At 50.1% G+C, this 22,202-nt stretch overlaps 1 protein-coding gene across 1 annotated transcript in view; it reads left to right on the top strand.

The window, feature by feature from the left end:
• The window catches only part of LOC149371031 (CD151 antigen-like), a 111,232-nt gene that overhangs the window by 48,231 nt on the left and 40,799 nt on the right, over positions 1 to 22,202 (top strand). The window lies entirely within an intron of this gene.

Raw genomic sequence — 22,202 nt, 5'->3', positions numbered from 1 at the left:
TCTGTACTCTCCATCCAAATTACGGGGCATTAATGGAGACCATAACCGCCTGCGGTATACTGTATCTGACCGCACGCTTGGTCCTTACTTTATTATTCTTTATTTCGTTGTCCTTGCGTGGCTTAGTTGGCTGAGATGTTCATCTTGCACACTTGCGTTCCGTTTGTTTTTATATTGTTGTATGCGTGCGAAAGCGGTGTTTCTGACACTGTACGAGATTGCTCAGATACTCAGGCCACTCAGGCTACCAATGTATGCGGCACCGATCAGCCAGCCAGTTGTTGCTATAATGAGATGTTAAAATTCCATGACTTTGATGACGCGCTATTTCTTATGGTACTTAGCACCCAAGCGGGGCGTACTCATTTACTGACATATGCATGAGTTCACTCCGTTGATGGAGAGCAAGTATTTGGGAGCTACACTCAAACTCTTTGTCAAAAGTAAGCAGTCCACCAGTTTCGCTTCTAAGCCGCCTAGTGGGGCTATTATAGCACCTTTGAAACTCCTAAGCTCAGGAGTACCGGCCGAGGGCGAGTGCCTTTCACACTTCAGATGAAACGCTGGCGGCGATGCAAAATGGGCTTCACTGCATTGCCCAGACGCAAATCTGGAAAGCTGTTTTTGACGAAGTCTTTACATTTGTTTGTGTAACGCATCAGTCACGCAACGAAGGGTGTACTACTTTCATACCATAGTCGTACTGTTGGTTTGAGAAATATATCTCCATGCTATGACTGACCTCCCAGGCGAAGTGAGGGCGACCCCGCTACTAGGACACAATTGGATCGAAGCCCAACTGGACTGTGACCAGAGGCAACGACATACTTTGAAAGTTTTTATGGTTTTGCGGGTTTTAAAGGCCCAAAGCGACTAAGGCTATGAGGGACGCCTTAGTGAAGGACTCGGCAAATTTCGACAACCTTCGGGTTCTTTATCGTGCACTGACATCGCACAGTACACGGGCCTCTAGAATTTCGCCACCACCTAAATTCAACCGCCGTGGACGGGATCGAACCCGCGTCTTTCGGGTCAGCAGCCGAGCACCATAACCACTGAGCCACCGCGGCGGCATATCCTCGAAAGCATCCACTTATGGCAACACATGACCTTTATGACGTTGGGTCATGGTAATGATGATGACAATGACGCCTCTCATCGGGCAGCGAATGAACGAGGCCAGGAGTTTTCTCTCACGACATACTACGATGGCGACGTCGACGCCGTTTCGCGTAGAGAAAAGTCCCCTCGATACCTATCACCCCAAAAGAAAGATCGGAAGAAAGAAGACAGAAGGGAAACTACGCAAGCGGCGGGAAGAACAAAAGGAGCGTGGTGTATACGGTGTTTCCGGCCGGTCTTCCTGAGCGTATAAATAAAGCTGGCCGTCGTCGCAGGTGGGATCTCCTGAGGCCGGACGAGAAAGCCTACGCGGCGAGGAAGCACCGGCGTTCTCACAATCGGCCCTCTGAGCGTAGACGAGATGGCATACACAGTGTGCTGACCGAGTGCAAATAAGGCCTGCAAGCCATCCTCGGTTCACTGTGACGCCCTCAGGGCGGCAATGTTCGTACTGCGCTTGAAGTGTGCCCGCATATGAAGTGCTGTTGCACCGACTATTGGTCGCGTTCTGCCCAGTGTAAATTTATTTTGCGATTCGGAATACCTTACACTAATCTCCTGAAACACCTGTCTGGATTGTGTTAGCCGCGCTCATGAACGTTAATGTCTAACTGATCAGGTTTATCTAACATGTCTAATGCCTGTTTGCCTTGAATTGATTCATCTTCACCTGGCCAGGCAATTCATTCAAATTCAGCACGGTTACTATATAGAATGGGTCTGCCAAAGGAACCAGACTATCAATATTAATAACCAGCCAGCGCAGGAGGGATTGAAGGCAGCTCTGACCATCTAGGGCGGAATGAGTCAAAAAGAACTCGTCGAAAGAGTCCGGCTAGCAGCGTATACGCCGACGGGGTTCCGGAGTGAGAACTTCAATCGTCGCTACAATTTTTTAAACAGTCCCAATAAAATATCTTCACTCTCTCACAAACACCTTGGACCTGCCGCTGATTCCTTATTTCTCACTCCAGTCCTCACGAAAGTCTACACCACTAACATTTTTTGCTCTTGGATTATGACCCGAGAACTTCTGAGACTGTTGTCAGAAGCGCAACAGTCACAATGAGTTCCTCCGGAACGTTGCTCTGCATCTACAACAGCCTCCTACAAGCATGCACTCTAAATCGTAAGCATCCAGTCCAGTGCGGCCGATAGCTCGCATCTCAAAGGGGGCCCATCGCTCTTACTCGCTGCCTCGCTATGCGATGCGGCGCCGAGACAACGACCACGCGTATATTCCGCAGTGTCGTACCACGCCGCCCTCCTGGGTGGGCGACCGCCCCCACTCGTCGTCCTCAGCTGCATCTGGCGCCGAGAGCACCGGCAACAGAAAGGCTGCGCAAATTTGTTCTCGACGCGTTCGGGCGGCACTATCCCGCTATAGAGAGAGAGAAAGGGGGAAAGAAGGGCAAGAACAAGAACCGACCTTGACAGGTCGCGTGGGAAGGTGCGCGCAGGTTGTTGAATGAGGCAGCGGTGGGCTTCTCTCACTCTCACCTGTGATGAAGCGCGGGCGGTTGTTCCAGGGCGGAACATCGCGTTGACCCCTGCGCGCGTCTGCTATTCTTGTACGCACGCACATACACGATACGAGAGCCCCCCCAACACTCCTCTTCTTCCTGTAGTGTGGGCTGTGCAGACACAGCCATTCCATCTGGCGTCGGCGAGCCGGACGTTGCGCTCTTGAGAGTGTGTTTACATTTTTGCTTGCTTGTGATAGTTGTTTGCCCGTTCGGACACTTCTCGCCAGAGGAGTGGATGCGCGCGCGCACTCGCGCTATCGCCTCGCTCTGTCGGTTGCAATTAGCTGCGTAAACAGGCGCCTGTTCGGTCCAGCGCTGCCGAGTACTTCTTTTTGTGCCGTGGCTTGCATTAGTTCCATGCACGGTGGCGCAATGTTCAGCTCGACAGAGTGGTAGCCTGCCCAACTTCAATGCCTCCACGCACTCAAGTTGTGCACAGAATGGTACACAGGTGCTGTGGACGAAGACAATGGCAGTATCTGCTTCAATTGATTCTTACGTGACAGCGCAGCGCTACGTGGTCTGTGAGGCACACTGCAATGGAGGGCTCCGGATTAATTTCAGCAACTTGGGGTTCTTTAACGATCACCTAAGTCCAGGCCGCGACCGTTCTTTCATTTCAATTCCATCTAAATGCGACCGTTGTGGCTGGGGTCCGACCCACGACCAGCTTGTGGTCAACTGGCGAACTTAGCCACGGAGCCAGGAAAGCGCAGTGGAGGTCTTCGGATTAATTTCAGTAATGAACACCTAAGTCCAGGACACGGCCATTCTTGCATTTCAATTCCATCGAAATGGGACTATAGTGGCCGTGGTCCGACACACGACCAGCTTGCTATCGACTGGCGAACTTCGTAGCCACGGAGTCAGGGAAGCAGGTCAGTCTCTCGGAGTTCGCATGGCGTGTAAGTAGTTTAACTTTAAGCATATATGAATGAAAGCTGTCCGTGACGTGGTTCCTTTCGGCTGAGGTAGAGGGTAATAGGTATGGGCCAGTTCTCGCCTTAGCGTACAGCGAGTATAGTACAGTTGTAAATTTCATTCCGCAGGAGTTTCGCGCTGCGACCCTTTCTGGCTCATACCTCGTGGACATGCATGCCGAGGCGTACAGGCTACTCAGAAATAGCTCTGCACTGGACGCGACATCCTTCGTAAAGAGAGTTGGACTGCTGGGTCGGTGCGTTGCAGCGAACGCTGAAGTTCTCACCCTGAACTGTGCGCCTTTTTCAGCGTTCACGTAATGGGGGCCTGTCGTACGGATCTTGCATAGTTAGAGCACACTCCGTTAGATCAAAGCCCGTATCATGCCGCTCGGGTGGTACGCATAAACGCAGCCGCTGCCCCATTCATTCGCTCGTCTTATCGTAAAGCTTAGTTCTCACGTGACTTAAATGTTTGCAGCTTCGCATACGAGCATGTACTGACGATTGCCAAATGTGCCAGAGAGAGAGGGGGATGTACCGTATTTATAGTTCAACATTAAGCCCGACGTAGAGAAGCAAGGGTACCCCCTTTTATTGGAACCAATAAGTGTTAACGGCCTTGTGCCAGGTATCATTACAGATTTTGCTTGTGCGTTTCTTTTTTTTGGTGCACGTAAAAGGAACATCAGAACTCAGACGTAAATACTGGAGCACTTAAATTTAGCACAGGTCACCACACAGCGCTTCGTTACGTTCGCTCTCATACCAAGTGACCCGACCAACGTTTCTGCTTCAGCGCGCGCTGCATAGAAATGGCGGCCAGGCAAGAAAGAGCCTACCTGCAAACGTGTGTGCACAGTTACGTGTACGCTCAAAATGATGGGCGTGGCTCAGGGCTAAGTCCGCATCGCCAAAGGCGCACTCATGCGCGAAACGCTCCACACAGCATCGGATATCGCCTTTGCTTGCACACACGCACGCCCTGGGGGCCTCTGCTGCGCCTCCGTGTACATGCGCATATCGGAGTCTCGCCTCTCCGGCCAGCTTCCTACAGCTGGATCGTCTTGGCCCGGCTCGTTCATCTTCCGTGGCTCGCGAAGCCATCGACCGACCGGGAGGGGCAAGCCAATCCTGCTGTAGTTGCACAGATTGCTCTGTCGCCGAAATCACTTCCCGAAGAGGCCAGCAGGCGCTGTTGAGAGATTAATCTTTCGCACCCCGAGCGGGCGTCATTGCATTAAAGGTGGTCATCAGCACCTTCAGAGAGGCACGGCCCGCTCTCATTTTCGCAATCGATATTGCGATCGTTCTCTTTATCCTTGTCTGGTTACCGTGTAAGCGTGTAAGGAAGTACAGGGGACGCGCTTTCAGCCGAGGCGCTTACTCGGCTATTACAAAAGGGACGATGAGTTTCTAAGAATACAGTGAGGTTTCAATTGCAAACTTCTGCGACAAAAATCTGAAACGAGAATGCCGAACCATTCTCCTGTTCGTTTTCAGGTAGGAAGGGCAATAGGTAGAAACACCAGAAATGAGTCCACGTCACTGTACTCCGTGCAAAAATCTCTGTGCGGCACCCGTAGCAGAATGCGGCGCAAACAAAATAACAAACGAGACAAAGTTGAGAGCGACCTGCGAGAATAAATAGTTAGTATATGTAAGAACCCTTCATATTCGGGTAAATCCCGACTTCAATCGATTCTTGTAACCCGAGCCGGATTATTAAATATCTCTGTAAACATCCCCTACTGAACAATGTATATAGGTTTGTATGGGTCAGCAAAGAGGATTATGCACGTTTGATTTGGCTTTATAGGATTAACTCCACAAAGCGACGCAGGCTTTCAGGGACGCCGTAGTGGAGGGCTCCGGATAATTTCGACCACCTGGGGTTCTTAACGTGCACTGGCAACGCACAGTACACGGGCCTCTAGCATATTGCTTCTTCCAGCGAATTGCACCGCCGCGGGCGGGGCCGAACCCGCGACTTTCGTTTATACATTGCGATGTCAGCCAACGTTAATGAATCCCAGGTGGTAAAAATTGTCCGGAGCCCTCCACTGCGGCCTTCCTCAAAGCCTGAGTAGCTTTGGGACGTTAATCCTATGAAGCCAAACTAAACGTGCCATAATCCTATTAACTCACCCATTCAAACCTATAGAAATATTTCAACAGGGTGATTTCTAGTAATCGCTAAAATGCTGATTTCACCCCTATAGTTTGCGTTACGCACGCGCTCTGCAGAATATGCCGACAGCTGTAATACGTAGCGGACTTTGTACGGCAGGTATGGTTGAAAAAGCACATCTCTCAAGACATTGTATCCTTCCAAGTTTCAAATGAACTTAAGAGGCAGAGCCGTGCAATGAGCACGTTTCTCTTGAGCGTTGTTCATAGACAGTGGAAGGACACTATATGCATAGTAGGTAAAGCACCGGAAGCGAAATTCGGAGGTCGTGGGTTCGGATCCCACCGACAGCGTGTGGTTGTTTTTCTTCTGCTTTTAAACCTATTATCTTTACATAAGCCACAAAGTAATCACACCATTAATTTCCCACTGATCGATACCACAAATAAAAATAAAAAAGTACCGAAACATTCCCCTACGCTCCATGATTTCAGTGACTGCGCTTTAATTACTTCATAATTATATCCAATTACGATTTACAAAAGTAACGATACAGCCAACGGTCTCTAACGACGTAGCGTCATTCGAAAAGCCGCTTTTCAGAAGCCTTTTACAGCCTGCATGGAGCCGCAGATTTTTTTTTATATAGATAGTATACTACGCTCCCGCAGAAACAATTCACCTAACCGACAGCTTTGTTACACCAAAGGTGTACTGAACATAAGACGAGAGAAAAAAAAATTCATTGTTGCGCGAAGAATGCACCCGGACAATGTAAAGAAGGTTTTAGTGAATTTCCGGATTCACTTTTTTCGTGCAATTTCAAAGCCACAATCGCGCATCCATAGCACTTTCATGAGAGAGTTGAACCCATCGCTAGTCGCAACCGCTCGTAAGCTTCAAGCAACGTGTGCATCGGTGGAGACCGCAGAAGCGTATAATTTATGGAGCCACCAGACATGGGGGCACGACCGCATTACCGAGGCGCACACACGCATTACGAATGTGAAATACTGCGTGCACCGACAACGAAAGGCTTCCTGGAGCGAGCCACTTGATAAATGCTTCGAGAAGAGCGGCGTAGCTTTTATTTTTCTTTTGTTTTATACTAATGTATCTCCGTGAGCGCTCACAAATGATCTTTAGTGTTTCACGCCCCAAACAACGAACTGCGTAACAGCGTAGCGGAAGGATTCCGGGGATTAACTCGGGCTGCGTGAAAAAGGTCATTGAACGTTCGTTGAAAACGTCGGCACGCTCAAGCGTATACTCCGGCCACCATCACAGCCAATGGGCGGTGACGGAACAAATCTCGAACCTCGATCGGGTTCGGTAAGCATGCACAACTCGTAAGCACTGTTCTGTTTTCGATGAAGGTACACGGTTCATCCGTCGTTTGTGACTTTTTGTATAGACGCAACGAAGCGCATGCGGGTACGCATGCAACTTTGAACAAACATTGTTGGGAGCCCTTCCAGGTGTCCACGTCGCTGTGCAGGTCCGCTAGAGTTGACAATGCAGCGACCTCTCCATATACCTGCGTATAGATAGATGTACGGCATATAACTGCGGCCAGAAGTAGATGGGCGTTCCCCGGCCTGCAAGCCTTCCGCGCCTTTTTCTTTTCTTTGCTTTTTCATCCCTGTCGTACGCTCTGCGGCCGCACCCATCCTTCTCGGGCAGCCCTGATTGATCGCCTGGCCTCAGGTCACCGATGGAGTAATTCGGTGGCATCTCTGATAGCGCGGCCGTTGCTTTGCGCTGTACTAAAACAAGAGCTCGATTTTCTTTCTTTTAGTGTCTACGCTACAGCAAGGATATAAGAAGAAACAAGAAGTAAGGGGTGTAAGAATCAGAAACTGGCTTGACACATTTCATCGTTTCTTCTCTGCTGGTCACAGGAGATTGAAAATAGAGGTACTCGTGCAATCTACAGCCAGAGTTCGGCGACATATAGAGTGTCTGTGTGCCTTACAAGAAAATAGAATAAATACACTGATTAAAAAGAGGAACTTTAGAGATACATATTTTGTGCATACCTTGTAAAGGGGGACTCCTCACGTTAGTCGCCTTCCCGAAGCGAAGAGAGGATCATCACTTCTTTCTGGCGCTGGCTAAAGATGCCAACCTTCGCGCTGCTTTCCCATCTATAGAGCCCTTGTTCGAAGTAATAATTAGCGCGATATATCGATCGCGAGTTCAAAATAAATCGGTTTTGAGGTATCGACTTCTATCGTGTTGGTGCCTAGGTATTTGACGGCGTGTGCCAACAGAGTCGTGGGAAGATACTGACTGAATCTAACGCGATTTACGCGATGTGGTCTTTTACCGTCGGCTCTACGGTTCGGCGACCGTAAAAATCACCGTTTTAGAAGGAATAAAGATAACCAGGGATAACAGATGAAGATCATGACCCCACGCGGTCCACAGTACGTCGTCAGTCCTACGGCACGCACTCCTCCACCTTGCGCAGTTTTCTTTGTGGAATTCCGTGCTAAAAGAAAACAACAAAAAACAAATAGGCGGCGTGTTCAGGTTGCACAAAAGTAGCGCTTAGCGCATCGCTCGCCACTGGCGGAACGGATGTGGTGTACGCAGCGACTAATAGACTCGCATACGCAGAGCCGTAGAAGAGCGCGCAAGCGCGTCGGTCGCTGCGCTATGCAGCGGTTATGGTCCGGCAAAGAAGCACCGCGTGACGGACACGGAACGGTGGCGCTGCTCCGGCTTCGCAGTAGCGCCAGTGGCGCCGCCTGGCAGCGTCAACAGCGGTAGCAGCAGGAGAGAATGCCGGGTGTGTTGTTCGCACTCGTTTTATATGTTCGTCCAGCGCGGACGGACAGGAGCAACACAAAGAAGAGATAGTCGTTTCTTTTGTTTTTTGTCCTGTATATAGGCACCATTGCGTGAGCGAGTCTGTCCCTTTGCTCTGGCCGCTGTCTTTGTAAAAAAAAAAAAAAATGTCTCTGTGAAACCATGCAGTCAGCACTCACTCGTCTCTAGATCGCTAACGAAAGGAGTCAAGTCTGCCGTAACAGAATTTAGAAAGAAGGAAAGAAAGAAAGAAAGAAAGAAAGAAAGAAAGAAAGAAAGAAAGAAAGAAAGAAAGAAAGAAAGAAAGAAAGAAAGAAAGAAAGAAAGAAAGAAAGAAAGAAAGAGAAGTTGATGGCTAGATTTGCACGCATGAAGAGCGGGCACTTTACACTGTGCTGATTACGGGAGCCGGTGAACGCAGTGTTTCCCACCACTACGCGGCGCGCCGCCAAGATTGCGTGCAGGAGGAGTGGCGCCGTCGGGCAACCCTGTCATTCGACACGCGTTCTCGTACATTGAGAGCGCAAACAACAGGCGGCCGCGGCAGAGTAGCGACCGGCGGCAGCGCTAAGCATCGCATAGGAGCTAGATGTCTCTCTCATGCATAATAGTGAGTCGCGCTCTTTGCGGAGTGACCGTGCACGCCACACAGTGGGATACGCGACGTGTTCGGAGGAGAGTGCGACCACACGTACACCATTTCCGTTCCAGGCAACTTGGCTCCGCATCCCGTCTCGGTCGATCGGCTCCGTGCTCGCACTAAACGCTCGCGCAGTATTCGCGACGGTCACTGGATAACGCGCTGGTTCTAGTTGTCGCCGGTAACTTGAGAATGCGTTCTGTGTGTCAAGGCCCCGGTCTCGCTGCAGGAACGCAAACAAGACGATCATGTTTCCAAGAGGGTCCCAAGACTGCGCCCGAGCTTCGTGCGATCAGATGTCTTAGAGTGGACATGCACGACCGGATGGGAGAAAGAGAGGTTGACCGGAAGGCTGCTCCGGTTTTCTGCCACTATAGGAAGAGAGAAGAAGGATGCGAGAAAGGGAAAGAGGGAGGAGAGAGAGAGGGTGACGTGAGTAGCAAGGACATCAGGCAAAGATATGCGCTCTGAATGAAAGGCGCGTTACACTGTAATGACAAATTCAAAGCGAAAATTGTATTCATGTCATATCCCCCAAACGTGCCACATCTTGAAAAGTAATGACAGTGAAAACACAATTTTCCATACGGAATTAATTCGTTTGCAGTTATTTGGATCATATAGTGATACCGCATCCACTGTTTTTATAGCCCCAGACGAGAATGCACAGGATTGGAGCTTGAGTGAAAAATCTACTATGAAAATACACTTAGCATCCAATCCAACAGATGTTCGACATCTCGTTAACAAAAGGCAGCGAACGCACGGCTGTTAGTGAAAACATGGTTGCCTGCGGAACCATGTAACGAGGATCTCACCAAGTTTATTTTCCTCCTTTTTTTTTTGGAAGAAACGACCGGCGGAAGTCTCCTTTATGCGATAGATACTTTGGTAACAGCTATGCGCTGACACATGCCACATTTTTATACAGTAGATGGCACTGAACATCTGTGCTTTGCGATGACCGCGACGAGACGCTTCTCATCGGTTGACTGTCACTGTGTAGCTGTCACTGTCACTGTGTCACTGTCACATTTTACCAACATGCGGCCAATAGTACGAAGCTTATCCGCGGTGTCATGGGGCGAAGTCGTGCCCATTGCTGTCCGTAAATGTGACCCTATTTCCTCCGAGCAGATAATAAAAGAAAAGTTTCAGTGCTAGGCATACCTTTGAACTTTATAGCCTATGTTTATGATGGAAGAAAGAAAAATCCAATAAGACAACACAGCGCAGCCCTATGGTCACGGTGCCTTAAAAGCCGTAGAAGTTTGCTCCTGTTTATTTACATGGTTTTTATTATTTTATTTTTCCTTTCGGCACTGGGTCAAACGGCCGCGTTGCGCTCAAAGGAGGCGTAGGCAAACAGCCGCTTCCTTGTGTGCCCTCCGACTTTAAGACGAGGCTCCCCGGCAGGATCATGTCGGCGTTCCCCTGAAAGCTTTCGCTGACCTCAAGAGCTTTCTTGGGTCTTCGCGGTGGATCTCTAAAGCTGGCTTGGCCCTTCGCAAAATATTTGCCTTTCCTGAGACGACGGAGATATGGAGGCCAGGGCACAAGCTAGGGAACAAAAGCTAACACAAAGAAAAAAAAATCAAGAGAAATACCAACACACTTTTTCAGTTTTTTTTTTTTTTTGTCAACTATGGTGCATTAACCGAAGCTTTCTGCAAAAATATTTTATCGCCCCGGAGAGCTCGACGCATGTGGTTGGGCCTTCAGTGTAGGGGCAAGTGGCCTGTTCGAAAGACTCGGAACAACCCATCGAAAGTGACGTAATATACGCGAATCTAATAAATCTCGCTCCGCACAGGTCACTGATGAGGACCGAACGTAATACCAATAATCACGTGTTTCGGTCTTGGCTGCAATGAGTGTGTACTGGATTATATTCTCTAGGCCTCCAGGATCCGTTAGTTTGACCGAGAGGCCTTTTTATATCTCTCTCCTGCGAATCTGGACATGCAGAGTGAGTACTTTTGAACGAATATTCCCGTTGAGCCGAAACAAAACCCATCTCTGAGACTCCGGCTCTCCAAGCTCGAGCAAAACGAAAAAAACTAAAGGAAACATAAACGCACAGTCCTGCAACGGGAGATCTAGCGGTGAACGCGAGAGAAAAAAACGCTTTAAAGCAATCGAGTGTGTGCTCGTGAAAGTGACACTAGCAGCCACGCGACCGTCGGAGCTGAAATTCGATATTCAGGACGCACCGCCTGCCTCAGCGCCTATCTCAGCATCCCGCGCAATCTCTGCTTCGCGGCAGAGCTGCACGCAACCTCAAGGCAACTCTCGCACATAACGCCGGATGCCGCCTTGTAGCCTGGTCTCCTATGTACGCTCTTTTAGCGGGCCCGTTCAACGTTTATTAAACCAGCGTCTGCGATGCCACCCATGTAGACGCTGCTTTGTGGCAGTCAACTCTCCCAGCGGCGTGAAATTAATGTATGAAAAGGAAGGGCGCCATCGATCGAGAGGGTTGGGGGTCCGGCGACGGCCATTCATCGGCGACTTGACGACGCCGTCGAGGCCGCTTGGATCCGTGCCAACTTTTTTCACCACCGCCGGTTCGACTCTAAGAGCGGGAGGAACGCAGAGGCGCCACGCCAGAGGGGCGCTGCTGCTCCCCGGCCTGCATTCTGTCGCTTTCGCAGCCCAAGTGGATGACGAGAAAAGACCGAGAGCGTCCTTCGTTCTTTACCCTCCTATATGGGGCAGGCAGTACGGCGGAGAAGGCCGTTGCTTTACACTGGATGTGTTACGCACGCAGCTACGATGCCCGCAGGAAGCTAGAATGACGTCTACGATATGCACTGCCATGACCGTTAATAGAGGCGGTGCCGAGGCAGTGACGTGCGGCGAGTGTGTGTTTCAATGGGGGTGCAGAGCGGGGATTTTATCAGGGATTATTATTTTCAAGGTCCGTTAGGAAAGATTTGGAGCACGAGGAAAGTCAGTCGTTCAAATGCAGTGGAACGGGCTTTGTTACCGGTAACGAGATACTCGACGATGCATCGAAGGTTGCTGGGAGCTGTACTGGTATAGTTGGTAGAGATATAGGTCGGTGAGGACTGTGCTCAGTAAAACACTGCGGGCGACTCATTACTGCGTCCATCCCACACCTTGTAGCTTGTTGTGACGGGAAGCTACGCGCTCTCCGTTATTCTTCGATGCTCGTGTTTGCGGCCTATAAGCAGGTTATAGGTATATGCAATGTTTGAAGACACTTATGCTAAGTGGACGACGAGAAAAGGCGATAAAAAGAGATTACGGCTATTCAGAGATTACGAATTATTCAGAAGACAAGTCTTTCCGCACAGCTTCCGCCCTCACCGTTCGACACGTTCCTGCGTGGCACTTGCGGTAATACAGGACGTACTACGTCCGCCGCTATGGAAGAGGGTGGCGCTGGTGAGCACATCACGCAACATAGAACCTCGCATAACGAATCCAAACATAGATAAGTGGGCGCCACTGCTGGCAAGCTCAGACCTAAGGGACAGGTCCTCCAGGTGGGCTTTCGGAAGCCGGCAGAGCCCTGAAATAGGGGCCCCGACAATCGATAAGGCTCACACGAGGCCAGCTAAATAAGTAATACATAACTAAATTTATTCACTCACTCACTGGGTATAAAAGGGAAAAGGAGATAATAGAGGTGGGTTAAGAACGAATTCCAAGATAAGGACCTGCATACAGTAGTCATAGATGCGATCAAGAGGCTGCAATTCTCCCGGACTGTTTGCATCTTGACAACAACTGCTGCGTCAAAATGCTAATGCAAACCGAGAAGCGCGCTACGTACGAAACCTAAAATCATCATCATCATCATCATCATCAGCCTGACTACACCCACTGCAGGGCAAAGGCCTCTCCCATGTCTCTCCAATTAACCCTGTCCTTTGTCAGTTGCCGCCACTGTATCCCCGCAAACTTCTTAATCTCATCCGCCCGCCTAACTTTCTGCCGTCCCCTGCTACGTTTGCTTTCTCTTGGAATCCACTCCGTTACCCTTAAGGACCAGCGGTTATCTTGCCTTCGCATTACATGCCCTGCCCAAGCCCATTTCTTCCTCTTGATTTCAACTAAGATGTCATTAACCCGCGTTTGTTCCCTCACCCACTCCGCCCGCTTTCGATCTCTTAACGTTACACCTATCATTTTCCTTTCCATAGCTCGCTGCGTTGTTCTTAACTTAAGCTGAACCCTCTTTGTTAGCCTCCACGTTTCTGCCCCATAGGTGAGTACCGCGCTGTTGTATACTTTTCTCTTCAGGGATATTGGTAAGCTACCATTCATGATCTGAGAGAACCTGCCATATGCGCTCCACCCCATTCTTATTCTTCTAGTTATTTCCCTCTCATGATCCGGATCTGCGGTCACTACCTAAAATCAGTACGGCGCAATCCTGTCAAACTTCGTATTAGACTTAAAAGAACATTGGCCCCAAAACCGCTTTAGACTAAGCCAAGAAGCAAACACGGCTTCGTGGCCGCGTGGTGAACCCGCCCTGTAATCCGACTTTACGCGCAGCCAACACGGAGGAAATGACGCCATGCATACTTCGGACGAGAAACAGGATGTTTCGTGCGTAGAGTCAGCACGACTGTTCCGTGAATGCACTGACAAGTTTATGTTCGCGCGGCTGAGCGCTGGGGATCCTCGCACTGAGCGAGCATTGGCTGGAAAACAGAAAAAGGAATAAATAGAAGAAAGAGAATAAAATGAATTTTATAGAAACGGAGGAGGAAATGGAAGTTTTCACCGTTTACGGCGCGCCAGCGGCGGCCTATCGCTGGCCGCGCCGGGCGTTGCGTCAGGCCCTTTTTTCCTGGGAGGAAAGAAACTTCTTGGGAGACGGACGTAACTCAAGGCGCGAGCGGCGTGTCGGGCAGGCAGACAGGCGTGACCGTTGGGCGATTCAAGGCCGCGTGGATATATGACGCGCCTCCGACTGTTTGTGGCGCTCTGTATAGTGTGTCGCGGCCCGTGGGGCATCCCGGAAGCCTCGCGTTGCGACAAGTGGTCCGCGGCATCCTGAGTCTCCGCGTTGCACGAGCCCTTCTTCTTCGTTTCGCGCTGACAGCGGTGATCTTGACTCCACATCCGACACGGGAGCACACGCGTTCGCTGTTTGCTCGTGACCTTGTATAGACTGGCAGGAAGCCCTGAATAGGTGCGTCGCAAGCAGAGGGAACTGAGCGAGAAACGGCCGCATCGCGTTTCACAGCGAAAGCTGTTATAGCTTTGGTTTTTTCAGACTTTATTTCAGCATCAGACGAAACACAGTCTGATGCAGGGACAGAAGCTAAAGGCTAATGGTGCCTGACGAGGCCTCTGACCCTACACAGATCACAGCGGTACAGATACAACAAGCATCTTAGAACCAAAATAATAAATCGTGCCTCCCAGCGGCAGTCACAAAAGATATAACCCTCCAATCTATCGCAAAATTTGCAGCGTTGGCCGTAAGACCTTAATTACTTCGTGATTTAATTTAACTTCGGAACAATGAAATTAAAGCTAATTTATTTCAATTCACTTGCCACCTGCCATGGTGGGAAGATGGTAAAGTGGAAAGAGAAAGAGAGAGCCAGGAATGCGCAACAGCTATTACAGCTTTCGCTGATTCAAGCGATAAGCATTGCTCTAGATTTTTTTTTTTTTGACAGCGCGTGTAAAGCTCGCGCATTGCAAAAATATACAGGCCAGGCTGAAGCCAGGCTGGTTGGTCTGCAGTCATCTTTGGAATACAGTGACGCAGAGGACAACAGAGACGAGAGACAACACGAACATTGCCAGCACTAAGGTCCCAGCAAAGATTCGCGGACGAAAAGAGCCTTTCTCACCACACCATGATATAACCACGTGCCTATGAGTACAGTGCTCGGAAGTTTCTCATCAGAAGCGCTGAACCCATTTTCGTTGTAAGGCATATGGGACCGCCAGCATTTACTTGAGAGGGACACACGGCCAGGTGGTCGTTGCAGCGGACCGCATCAGTTGCCAATGCCTACAGCGGAACTACTAAATGCATTCTGAAAACCAGCCGGTTTTCGTTTTCGTGTTAAAATGATTCGGGTGGTCAGCGCGCAGGAAACCATCGACATTACACTTTCAGCAACAAGGACGAAAAATAAAGTTCAATTGTCCTCGCATGAAAAGCCGACAGCTCTGAAAGTGCAAAACCGCGATGTTCGATCTAAAGCATGATACAGACTGATTTCGGGCGTATATATATTCAGGGAAACCAAAAGGTATATATTTTCTGCCGATCTGCTTTAAATTTCGCCTTGGTGTATGAACTGGCACCCGAACTTCGACCGCTCACCTATGGGGCTCCCACAGTCACGCTTTTCATACAATAACAGCTGCCCATGGCTTCCAGCACCGCCCAGTAAATCTTGACTTCACCTCCCTCGTCGCCTAAAAGCCCCTCAAAGCTTCTTCCTTCCTGTCCCTGCGGGAAGACAGGGGCGTCGGCCTGCCCGGCCCTGGGTTCGAAAGCTTGAGCACCGGGCGTCGACTTTGAGCAGAGGGGCGCGGGAGACAAGAGGCGCTTAAGACCCAGCAGAGGGCCCCTGGCTCACTGAAGCTGTCGTAGCGCGTGCCTGCTGCGGCGGGCCGTTTTTCTCGTTTCCTCGAAATAGCACGCGCTTGAACGCTGTCTCGCACCCTGCAGTCACCTCCATCATCCTGCGCTTTGGTGGAGGATAAAGCCTGTGCGGCTGATCGCGAAGTTTTGGTGCATATTCAGGGTTCATGACTGCTGGGCCCTTACCCCACTGTACCGGGGTACGAGTGATGCAGCATGGTATGACCGTCGTCTGCTGCACAGGAGATTTTGAAACACGCTGGAGAACTCCGGAGTGCTTGAGTTTAGATTTTAGGCCTTATTTCCGGTTCGTCGCGATTGAAATAAGAACCGCCATTAGCTCTCCGACGCGACGTGAATAGAACAAAAAATGCCCCAATTAAGTTGCCGCAATCAGAGCTGTTAGGAAATAGCTATCTTCGGATATGTGTCTGTATATCAGCAGGCCGTGTAAATTGAATGCAAGCGATTTAAATTAATGCTTCGAGACGCAAGGGCTTCCCCGTCTTTCACCAAGTACCTTTATTTCCTCAGTGTACAGCGTCATATAGACCGTCTCCGACGGCTACCGCAGTTGTAGCTCACCACCTCTCAAAAATGAGGAGTTAATTGCCGCGGTAAAATCAACACACGAGCTCTAGTTCGCTCCAGTACATTACTCCCAGCGCATTCAACTCACGCGCACGGGCAGGATGCATGGTTATCCGTGTAATAACCTCGAACACGCTCGACAGCCCAAAATTCAATCGAATAACGTCCAATTTCGTCACGCACCAGCACAACCATGCGGCAGCCCCCGGTGGCGTCAGCGAAGACGGGAATAACCCTCCTTCCCAGTGCGACCTGCAGCGCGTCCTCTCTGCATGGCAAACTTCGCCGATGCACCACACTGACTGCAAAGAATGAACTTAAGCGTACTGTATACCGCACCGAATGCGATGCAGAAACGTGCGCGCGCTATCATCGTCGAAGCGCTGCCTCGGCACGAAGTCAGCGAAGAAATGCGGAAGGCGAAAAAAAATAATAGAAAGCAAACAGCGTTGGGTGCTGCGAGGTGGCTCTGCGTGAACCCGTCTCGCCTCCATTGCTCATGCACGCGCGCGGAATGCGCAGGGACAAGACAGGAACACGAAGCGTATCTCGCGGCTCGGCCGCAGAGACCACCCGTGCGACCCCGTAGGCAATGGAGCGACGCGGCGGCCGCGGAAAATCGGATTGAGCGGCGCACGCCACCGATATATGCCGCAAGCGTGTATTAAACGCGGGGCGCATCGACCGTGCTTGTGGGTGCACCGTGAAAGTCATATGTGGCGTGTGATTTATCATGATTTCGCGCACCACTGCCGAAGCCGCAGCGGTATAGAGCGGGGATGGACGGTACACGGGCGTTGACGCCGTGTTCCGGCATATATATAGAAGAGCTACGCTGTAGCATATATACTGCCCGCGAAACGAGCTATCTGTTATGTTTACCTTTAAAATTTTAGTTCAGCGCTTTGTTTGTCTCGTCTTCGCCTTTCGCTCCGAGTTGTGCCCTGCATTTTTGCCTTTGCAACGAAGTGAGCACCCTTTCAAGGAACGGATGCCGCAGGCCCCCGGTGAGGAATGATTGTGAATCCTAAATCGTGCATCGGTTGAACGTCCCGCAGCGATCCATGGGCCATATTGGGGATGCCGTAGTGGAGGACTCTGGATTAATTTAGACCACCTGGGGTTCTTAACGTCGCTGGCATCGCGCAGCGCACTGCGCACAGAGGTTTTTGTGTTTCGCCTCCATAGAAATACGGCCACCGCGGCTGGGATCGGACCTACGACTTGCACTCTAAACACAAATAAGCCAATATGGGAGTCTGCCGAAGTCTCGGGGTAGGTTTCAGTCTCTAAATAAATATACAGAATGCTTATTATTGCCAGCGGAGGCATATTCCGCCGCAAAGCGTAGTAACTTGACGCAGTTAGCAAATGGAAGGAAGCTTTTAACAATATATAGCCCATGTATTGACGTAACAAATGTGGCCTTGTTTGCTTCTATATTTCCGACTATTATTAATTTTTCTTTTCGTTTTTTTTTTACAGTGGTAGCTTATGAAAAAGTTCTTCCGAGATAAGCGCTGTCGCTGTCGCATAAATAATCTACAGGGTAGTGAGAATGTTATTTAAGCTTACCTGCGCAATGTATACCGGGGAATGCATTGTGCTAGAAAGGACTAAAAGGGGTGTAGGAGGTTAGCCCTTCGATGGCGTACCATCTGCGTTATTGGCGCAACCATTAGTCTCGAAAAGACCCACCATTGCACTCCATCAGGGACTAACTGCAAAGTGATCATCAGCTGTAGTTAGTTACTCACCGGACTAGCAGCTGCAGTTAGTCGCATTGTCTCGTGGGTGCGTGAGCACCAAGTTTTGAGGTTCGCATGATAGAACGTTGGGGGTTCATACTTGGCAGCGCGAAAAAACAGGACCAAAGTGAACGAGGAGACACAACACAGGTGCAGATACAGGCACAACACTGCACCTGGGTTGTGTCTCCTCGTTCGCTTTGGTGCCAAGTATAAATCATCACCAACTACACCAATTTTCTGTTCTTATTAACGTTGGGGGGGGGGGGGGGGGGGAGAGATGCATTACTGGTACTTCTCTCAGGCCATATAAATGAATAGGGGGTTGGGGGCACGGGGAGTTTTGGAGTCTTTTCTTTCTCGGTTTATTTTGTTGCGTACGACTCATCGCCTTCGATTCGTGCGGCTTTCTCAGAACGCCCTTCACATGTGTAGTGGACGCCCGTGTACTTTCCCATATGTAAGGCTGCAACGATGTACAGCACCCAACTGCCAACACTGTGAGGACACTCTCATACAGGGGCACGCGTGGAGTCCCGGGCCGAGCGGCCGCCGCCTCGATTAACACCCCGCGGGGGGTCCCGGCGCCGCCACTTCATCCCTGCAGTCTACTCCGTGCGCGCCCCTTTCGAGGAGCGGTCACCTCCCGTCGACTGAATGCCGCGGCTGGACACCCAACGGGGGTCAATATCGCTTCTTTTATTTTGCTTCTCTTTGTTTTCCTGTCCATCGGCACTACAAGAGCCTCCATGTGCATAGGTCGGTGATCTAAGGGGTCTTCTCCTTGGGCGCAACTCGGGAAGAGAGAGCGAGTGAGAAAGTGGACAGCCATTTGCAGCATTCAGCGGCAAAGTTGCGCTGTCTGCGAGAGAAGGGCGACCAGAAATAGGGAACAGAAACAAAAACAAAATACGTAGATACAAAAGAATAACGAAGGGGAAGATAAACGTGTTGAAAGATTCGGAGAAGCGTGGCGAAGGACGAGGGGGGCTCTGTAGCCGCCTCTTCTCCGAATTCCGGCGCAGGGTGGATCACCCGAGGTCGGCCTGCGTTGGGAGACTCCGTCGGGTGAATGCCGTGAGGAAGGAATAACCAAGTCGCGCTGTGGAGGCGCCGGCTAAACGTGAGCCTGTGTGTTTGTCAGTCGACCAAAGGAGTGCCGCTTACTTAGCTTTGTGAGTTGGTACTTTTCGTGATTACCATGAGTCCCCCTTGCTTGAATGCGGTATACGTACAATCGTACGCACGCTTGTCTAAAGCGCTAGCCGGTGTACTTTGGTGACGTGTGTTGCTGCCTGCTATGCTCGATATAGCTTTCCGAGATATCAGAAGGGCATCACGATCGGTACGAAAATGAACGCGCGATAATGCGAATCCTACAGGCCAGTCGTAAATGACCCCAGCGCACTTTGCAGAGCTCTGTTCGTGTGATCTGGACAAGTGTTTGGAGTCCTGTGTGGGATAGCACATACATTTGTGCGTATACCTATACTATAGAGGACGTGTTTGCATGCATATGTACATGTATATATGTATGCATAGCGACCGATGTGTACAGGGTTATCACCGATTTTTAAAAATTACGCATTGCTAGGTACGGGAAATCCACCTCTGCACATGTTACGCGGCCAGAGGGACGCAAAGCGAGATGATAAGCTTCACAGTCAGGCACCTATTAACTAAAATATATTAACGAACTGTTTAGCCACTGCGGCTATAGCGTCAATGTTTATATTGCAAACAAAGGCGCTTGCACTTCTAGACAGTTCTATTCGGTATAGAATTCTCTATCGCACGCTTGTTTGGAGTTAGTCGCCCCAAAGTTTGCACTGATTTCGCGTAATTATGCATGCAGTATGGTGGCAGTCGGCGCGAAACTCCTTTCTAGCGTGACGCAGCTGTTGTGTCGGGTGTTGCTTCCATTGCGGCATCCGAAAACGAAAGGGAAACTGTTATCAGGTTCACCGGTCGCTCTATGCTATTGGTAGACTAACAGCCTTGTCACGCCAGGAGCAGTTTCGCGCCTTTGAGTTTCCTACGTAAACATGCCCGCTTACTGTAGTCACTCAAAAGTAAATTGATTTTCCTTAATTATATGCCTGACGGTGACATTTATCATCTCATTTCGTGCCCCTTGGCCGAAAAACGTATGTGCAGACGCGGTTTTCACGTATATACCTCCCTGCGCCTAATTGGAAGAAATGAGTAACGCTTAATATTGATCACCCTGTATGTTTTAGTACATGCGCTGGCTTGCTAAGCCAGTAAGACCAAGAACGACTTTACAGGGCGATAGTTATATAAGACACATCCTATGTCAAAAGTGTCCGGTCCACAGTGTTCGTTTTTGAGTCGTGTAACAAGGCAGTTACGGCAACCCTGCAGCTGGAACTCCCTCGATAGTGACCGGCACACCTCTCGTTCTCACCGCTACGCAGCTCTTCTGGAGTTTCACGGCTGTCGTAAGTAGCAGCTCTCAACACGGGCGCAACTGTGCGAACCCTGTGGATAGGAAACTTTCGACAAAGGCTGTGCTTTCTTCGTGACGCTTATGAGGGGAGCGGGCACAAAGCCATTTTTTTCGTTTTGTTACTTTGCGCCACAACAACAAAACAATGGTTTAAATAAGACGCGCAGAAGGGATATACGATTGAAAGCATACCGCACTCGCTCCAACTCTGATGCTCGCCGACTGACGCAGTAAGTAAAACAAAATAGGTTTGGTTTGGTTTGGTTTATTGGGGTTTAACGTCCCGAAGCGACTCAGGCTATGAGGGACGCCGTAGTGAAGGGCTCCGGAAATTTCGACCACCTGGGGTTCTTTAACGTGCACTGACATCGCACAGTACACTGGCCTCTAGAATTTCGCCTTCATCGAAATTCAGCCACCGCGGCCGGGATCGAACCCTTGTCTTTCGGGTCAGCAGCCGAGCACCATAACCACTGAGCCACCGCGGCGGGTGTAAAACGCAATAGAAAAGAATGAAAAACAATATAGAGAAATGAGCGCGTTCGCTTACAAACAAACAATAAAACAATCCGCTCAATCTTCTTCTTTTGGTGATGTTGTGGCTCTGCTGGTCTTCTGCAGCCTCCCCGTGATCGAGCTATAGCGTTGCTCCCAGAATTGGTGCTCCGTTCTCGGGAACAGTTGTTTTCACGCAATGAGCAACACGGCAGGTCCGCGGCGATGAGGTCGCACCTTGAAAGCCGCCTGCGTGCTGCTAGCCCCAGCGTCCATGCTCGATCTAATGCCACGACTCCTAATTGCCACGCGAGCCCAAGGCGGAAACTCGTTTTCCTAATAGCACTCAGCGCTAGACGAGGAAAACGCCATCTATCGGGGGTCATCAGCGCTCGCCTCTCCCTTCCGTCGTTGCGCAATTGGTAGCGCGCCTTTCAGTAATTGCGTTCGGAGGAGGAGCCTTCGCAGGAGTATAGACTTGGGCTAGGGCGCACTGGTAGTATTTTCGACGTTGTCGGCGTTCCGTTCACATGAACCGTGAGCAGCACCTCTTTGTGAGCATACAGCCGTAGCGTTGCCGTCAATGCGACCCGGTGGGGATTTTGTTGCACTGTGTCTCTTAGCAAGCTATCGAGTTTCACCTCGAAGGACGCGCCACAGCAGACGTTTTTGGGCATAAATTTTTGTGATTCTTTGTGAAAAAGGTAGCCTGTTTTGGTTCAGCGTTTATCTGCCAGCGTACTAGGAATGACATGCGTCTGTTTTGTGTTACAGTCGAACCTCGTTATAACGAAGCGGTTTATGGCGAAATAATGGATATAACGAAGTAATGACGATTCCCCTTGGAAGCTCGGGGAACATTAGCTATAACGAAGCTACGGCTATAACGAAGTAATCGGCGGGCCTCTTCAACTTTGTTATAACGAGGTTCAACTGTATTTGTCTGTATAAGGTGTTATGTTTCTGTCGGTTAAATGGTTAGTTTGTGCCACCGTCCTTGTACCGGCGGTGTTTCTGTAACCCATACTGTCGTTTTGTTGTTGTTATTGTTGGTAGCGCTAATAAAAATAATGATTTCTGTTGCGAACGAGAGGGCGGCCCACAGCGTAGGACCTAATACGAAATGTTCTTTTGCTATCATCCTGTATCGGGA

The sequence above is a fragment of the Amblyomma mixtum genome, chromosome 1 (genome assembly GCF_055824585.1).
Source record: "Amblyomma mixtum isolate Tamu chromosome 1, ASM5582458v1, whole genome shotgun sequence".
NCBI lineage: Eukaryota > Metazoa > Arthropoda > Arachnida > Ixodida > Ixodidae > Amblyomma > Amblyomma mixtum.
This window is presented reverse-complemented; position numbering and strand designations above follow the sequence as displayed.